This window comes from Salvia miltiorrhiza, chromosome 6 (genome assembly GCF_028751815.1).
Source record: "Salvia miltiorrhiza cultivar Shanhuang (shh) chromosome 6, IMPLAD_Smil_shh, whole genome shotgun sequence".
Lineage (NCBI taxonomy): Eukaryota > Viridiplantae > Streptophyta > Magnoliopsida > Lamiales > Lamiaceae > Salvia > Salvia miltiorrhiza.
Window position 1 is genome coordinate 39782508 of NC_080392.1, and position 7114 is coordinate 39789621.

Consider the following 7114-nt stretch of genomic DNA (forward strand, 5'->3'; position numbering starts at 1 on the left):
AGACTTTATGCTTATGAATTTAAATGATATTGTCAATGCCTAAATGCTTTATGTTTTATTATTAATTGCCTATCTGATGTTAATCGAATTCGGATTCTGGATGGGACCGCAAATCCCTTCGGAATTAGTGTACACCTTGTGATCGTGAGTCATCTAGCGGGTTGGCCGATCATAGTGTCCGTAGAGGGAGGCCTCCCTCTCGGCACGAGTTACTGATATGGTGATTAATAATATAAAATACCTGCGCGGGTTATTGATGAAAGAAATGATATTATGTTTGGTAAATACGAGTCTTTAAAGGAAAACCCTCGTATTTTACTACTGTTGAAAGGCTTGACAATAAAATATTATGCATGTATGTAAATTTCGGCAAGTGTCCACTAAGTACTTTTGTACTTAGCCCTGCATGTATTTTTAAATGTGCAGGTTGAGCGGTGATCGAGGATGTAGTGTGCAAGCGGAGCTTTGTCAAACTAGGATGATTACCTCAGAGTAGAGTATATGTCTTCATACATATACTCAAATTGTTATTCCGCTGCGAACACTGATTATGTTAAGATATTATGTCAAACAATATGTATTATTTAATAATGTACTAAAACTATTGAGTACCCCGTTTTGGGATAATATTATGTACGGTCCCCTTGTGGCCTTCATTGATATCTAGATATTTCGATTGATTTCCTTATACAAGTCGAGTCATCAAGAAACCGAATATGCCCCTTTCTTACTCCCGCTCCTAAATTCCCTCCCTTAGTCGCGGTTTCCCCGAATTTGCTATCCTTAGCAAGTGCGGTCGTGACAGAATGGTATCAGAGCATTTCTTTTGCTCTGAGTACTAATCATTCCTTCTAAGTTGAGTCTAGATTAAGTAAGTTAATACACTTTTGAACTAGTTGACAAAAGCTTGGCACTACATCTCGTCACGCTCAACGGAGGTTATGGTAAGTACTTTCAAGTTTTAATTAAGTTAATTTCTTGAAATGTATGAAGCATGAATAAGTATGACTATGGTATGAATCACAAGAACTTAGAACTGTTAAGTTATATATGCTCACTCTCACGACGGAACATAGAAGAGAACTTAGGGAGATGCCTTAACTTTTTCTTCATGTTACGATGACATCGACAATGATGGTCGAAATAGAGAAAGAAGAATTACACGAAGGGTCGCATGATGAAACCACGAGCATGAAGATTGAGCAGCGTAACGAACACCAATAGTACGTTGATGGCATGGGCATAGCTTAAATATTCGAGTGTTTTTCTACGATGAGATCTCGAATTAGCCTGGCCTTTTGAACTTATTTTGTTGAAACTTTTAGTGCTCGTTGCTAGATTTAAGAAAATATCATCATCACATAACAAGCCCTAAGTTCGGGAAACAACGACACTAGAACTATATGATAGTCGAATTGGTAATCTGTGATTAAGTAATAAGAACCTGTATGGCTTGTGTAAATGCTAGATTTAGATGATGAGGTGTTTTTGCACGTTATGGTTATTGAACCAAACTTGTTTTCCGATTTTAGATATTTAGAACCTTATCGCCTTAAGTTACTTGTCGTGTGCTACTTTTGACGATAGAATTTCCTTTGTTAGATGGCGAGAACTGTTTTCACCCGACGACGACCACTGCCCCCATGGGCTAGTCCAGAGGAGGTCGAGCGGTCCTACCGCACCTATGCTCCATGTCACGGGGATAACCTCGGACAGTTCCTCGCAGGTTTTCACAGACACTGGGTCGAGGCGAGCGCACATGGAGTATCAGGGTATGACGGTATCCAGAGGTTGATCTTACTGTTACCTTCCGAGTGGCAGGGATGGGCTAGGCAGATCTCTACCCAATATATCTTTCGCCGAGAAAATTACCACGACCTCATGGGAGACTTCCCTAGCTTTATTGCGGAGCTTCAGATCTGTTTCACTTTGTGGGGCCGCGCCCCTCTAGGGCCCTACATCCTTCCGGGAGACTACGTACAAGTGGGGACGCCTTTGCCAGCGGAGACACCCGCTACTGCCCCTGAGTCTCCGATGGCCTTGCCACGAGATTCTCCACCACGTGCCTCAGTTCTAGGGCGCCGTGGTAGGCACGATGACGAGACAGGCCCTTCTCGTCCACGGGCTCGTAGGGATTTCCCATCGCCTCCTGACTCAGCAATCCGAGCTACTACTACTCCACCACCACTGATACCTACGATAGACGCAAGGTTTGAGGCTTCCATGGCAGATGTCGACAGGGTCATGGCCAACATGAGGGAGTTTCTAGATAGGGGCAAATACCCTATGCAGGAGGATGACGAAACAGCACAGTATGGTACGATGAGAATTACTCGTTCCAAGCCCGTGCCACCTCCAGCTCCGATCAAGCCTCGTGCCACGGCCAGGATCAGCACCAGAGACGATCCGATCCGTGAGATTGTGGACGATATCTTCCGCTCAGCTCAGATCATGCAGGAGACAGGCGAGGGCCAGGGAGAGACTCCGTTGCCCAGCTGGGAGCCGGGCGAGGATGAGGAGGAGGACCCCGAGGAGGATGAGGAGGAGGACCCCGAGGAGGATGAGGAGGAGGACCCCGAGGAGGATCCAGAAGAGGACCCCCTGGCGTCACCGAGGAGCAGTCATACCGCGACTCAGAGTTCACAGATTTGATAGTTTTAGCTTGTGGATGTACTCCGGAAATGATAATTCGTTCCAATGACTATGTTTTTAATTATGTTGTTTCTAGCTAGCATTAGTACGGAAATGTTGGTCTCTAGGACGTTCCGTGAATAAAAACCCTTTTGTGATTGCTTAACTAGTAAGCCGATACATCATAGGGAGTACTAGATAGACTTTACTTACATTTTTGGGTTGACAATGTAAAAGCCCTCGATGAGAAAATTTTCCATGAGATATAAATGACCCTAGCATGGGCTTTCTGCGATGATCTCGTGTATGTTTTATGTTTCTCTACGGGTTTTATTCTTCACAAGTCAGTTAAGAATGTAGTAACTTTGAATAATGTGACTTGTGTATGCAACGGTTCCTGTTAATATCTTAGTTTTGGAGTTATGATAAGTTAAATTTAACAAACAGTTCTTTATTAATTGCCTTAGAGATTCCTGTATAGAATGTATTAAAAAGGGTGTTTGTAATTTGCAGAATGCCGCCTAAACGAGGTCGCCCCCCTAGGAGAAACGTTAACAATGATGGAAATCGCGATGAAATACCTGAAGGGCGGCGAAACGATAGGGAACCTACCCCACCCCCTCCACCCCCTGCTAGAAGGACTGAAGAACTTTTTCTTCGACAGAATCCGCCCACATTTACTGGGACAGGCGACCCAGCCGAGGCCGAAGCTTGGATACGCGCCTTGGAGCGTATCTTCACTTTCCTACACTGCACAGAAGAGGAGCGACTCTCGTGTATGTCTTTCCAACTAGCCGGATCGGCTGACTTTTGGTGGGAAGCCCGCCGAAAGACTCTGACTCCCGAACAATGGGCAGCATACACTTGGGAAGACTTTAAGACGGGATTATATGATAAGTATATTCCCAAGAGCTACAGAAAGAAGAAGGAGGCTGAGTTTTATAGCCTGAAACAAGGGAAGAAGACGGTGACCGAGTATGACAGAGAGTTCTGCGATCTATCGCGTTATGCTCCACAACAGGTGGATACTGATGAGAAAATGGCGGAGAAATTTTGTGCCGGTCTGAGGCACGAGATTCGGATGACTCTAGCTAGTCATGGTGGACTCTCATACACTGAGTCTTTGAACAGGGCACTGGACATCGAAGCTGCGATGCCAGTAGAAAGGTTGGCTCCATCACAGACCCCAGCGCCAGCCAACCCACCTGCACGCCCTCAGAACTTTAAAGGGAAGCGCAACTGGAACGACCATAGAGGATATGAAAACCAGACTAACAAGAGGCCATGGCAAGGAAATGCGCCGTTTGGACAATATCAGCAACAAGGACAAGGGAAGCAACAGGGTCCTGCCCCGGCTGGAGGCAGCCAAAGACAAAATGAAGTTCCCCTTTGTCCAAAATGCCACAAACCACATCGTGGTGTCTGTAAGGCTGGAACTGACAGTTGCTACACGTGTGGCCAGAAGGGCCACTACTCCTCACAATGCCCCAACAAACAGCAGGGCGCGGCAATCAGGGCCACTTATGCCCAGCCCCTGCAAGCAGTTCAAGGGCAACACCAGCCCCGCCAACAACAGTCATACCAGCAGCAATACCAATACCAGCCCCGCCAACAACAGCCATACCAGCAGCAATACCAACACAAGAACCAACAGCGCCAACAGCAACAGAGGCGGCAACAACCATTGCCGCAGCAGGCAAGAGCCTTTGCTCTCACCCAAAACCAGCCCGAGAAAAACCAAGGAAACCTGGCAGGTATGGGCAAGCTTAAAGGTTTTTCCATAATGATTCTGTTCGATACTGGTGCCTCGCATTCTTTTATATCTGCCCCTTGCGTAGATACCTTAGAAATCGAATCAGAACGAGCTAAGTGTGCCTTAAGAATCACTACACCCTCAGGAGGAAGATCTACCACTACACATGTTTGCTCGAACGTAGAATTTGAAATAGGAGAACTTAAGATGGTAGCGAACAATCTTAATATTCTGCTCATGTGGGATGTAGATATAATCTTAGGAATGGACTGGCTAGCTGAGAATCACGCCACCATCCTTTGTAGTGAACGAAAAATTTCTATTCGACCACCTGGAAAGGAACCGACGGAATTTCACGGCATCGGTATGAAGAAAAGAGTACCAGTGATATCCGCATTACAAGTCAGAAAAGAGATGATGAAGGAAGGAAGCACAGCTTATCTCGTCTACCTAAACGGGGAAGCTAGTGAAGACAAGAAGGTGGAAGATGTGGCAATAGTACGAGACTTTCCAGAAGTTTTTCCTGAAATATTGCCAGGACTACCTCCAGACAGGCAACTAGATTTCACCATTGATCTAGAACCTGGATCTGCCCCAGTATCAAAAGCACCGTACAGGATGGCCCCAAAGGAACTACAAGAATTAAAGGTGCAACTACAGGAACTCTTAGACTTGGGTTTCATCAGACCCAGTGTCTCGCCTTGGGGAGCGCCTGTACTCTTTGTCAAGAAGAAAGATGGAACCATGAGAATGTGCATTGATTATCGAGAGTTGAACAAACTGACGCTTAAAAACAAATACCCTCTTCCAAGGATAGATGATTTGTTCGATCAACTTAAAGGAGCCAGTGTGTTCTCAAAAATAGATTTAAGGTCTGGGTATCATCAACTGAAGATCAGACCAGAGGATATATCTAAGACCGCTTTCCGCACAAGATATGGTCACTATGAATTCGTTGTCATGCCATTTGGTCTAACCAATGCACCGGCAGTATTCATGGACCTCATGAATCGAGTTTTCCATCCATACTTGGACAAATTTGTCTTAGTGTTTATAGATGATATCCTCATCTATTCTAAGAATGACCAAGAGCATGAAAATCATTTAAGAATCATCCTGGAGACATTAAAGACGGAGAAGTTGTTCGCCAAATTCAGCAAGTGCGAATTTTGGTTGAAAGAAGTAATGTTTCTAGGGCACATCGTATCAGCAGATGGAATCAAGGTGGACCCCGCCAAGGTGCAAGCAGTGCGCGAGTGGAAATCACCAACCACACCTAATGAAATCCGAAGTTTCTTAGGTTTGGCAGGATACTACCGGAGATTCATCGAAGGATTCTCTAAAATAGCGAGACCAATGACGCAATTACTTCGCAAAGGAATCAAGTATAAGTGGAACGAAGAATGTGAAGCCAGCTTCCAAGAGCTGAAGAAGAAATTGACAACTGCACCAGTGCTAGCAGTTCCAGCAGCCGATAAAGAATACGTGATCTTCACGGACGCGTCCAAAAATGGGCTAGGTTGTGTGTTGATGCAAGAAGGAAAGGTCATTGCCTACGCCTCGCGACAACTAAGGCCACATGAATTGAACTACCCCACTCATGATCTGGAACTGGCAGCAATTGTGCATGCTTTGAAAATTTGGAGACACCATCTATACGGAGTTAGATGTGAAATCTTCACTGATCACAAAAGTCTTAAGTATTTTTTCGAGCAGAAAGACTTGAACATGAGACAGAGGAGATGGCTCGAACTCGTAAAGGATTACGACTGCGGTATCAACTACCACCCGGGAAAAGCTAATGTAGTAGCTGATGCTTTAAGTCGTAAAACTCAATCCGAGTTAGGACTTCTTCTCACTCAAGAAGACACGCTTGTAAGAGATTTTGACAAATTGAAGATAGAAGTGGTTCAGCCACCGGCAACGACAAGAGCAATTATTGCAACTCTAGTAGCCGTCCCGGACCTCAGAGAAAGGATCGTCAGTGCTCAGAGAGCGGATGAGAGCTTGGAAAAAGTTCGTCTCAAGATCCGAACAGGCACGCCAGGAGGCTACCAAGAGGCAAAGGATAACGCAGTTCTTTTTGAAGGAAGATTGTGTGTTCCCCATAACGAGGAACTCAGAAACGAGATCATGAGTGAAGCTCATGACACGCCCTATACCGCTCATCCCGGAAGTACCAAAATGTACCAAGATCTAAAACAGAAGTTTTGGTGGGACGGGATGAAACGAGACATAGCCTCGTTTGTAGAGCGTTGCCTTGCATGCCAGCAAGTGAAAGCTTTACATCAACGACCATATGGGAAATTACAGCCATTGGAAATTCCAGAATGGAAGTGGGAGCACATAGCGATGGATTTCGTGACGGGTCTACCCAAGACAAATAGGGGCAACACATCTATTTGGGTAATAGTAGACCGTCTCACAAAGAGCGCTCATTTTATACCGATTCCAATTACCCATGGATCGGAGAAACTAGCCCAACTGTACGTTCGTGAGATTGTACGGCTACATGGAATACCAATATCCATTACTTCAGATAGAGATTCAAAATTTACTTCTAGATTTTGGATCAGTTTACAGAAAGAGTTGGGAACGAGATTAAACTTTAGCACCGCCTTTCACCCTCAAACAGATGGACAATCAGAAAGGACAATTCAGACCCTTGAAGATATGTTGAGGACAGTGGTGCTAGACCGAGGAGGAAGTTGGGAATCAGTGCTGCCGTTA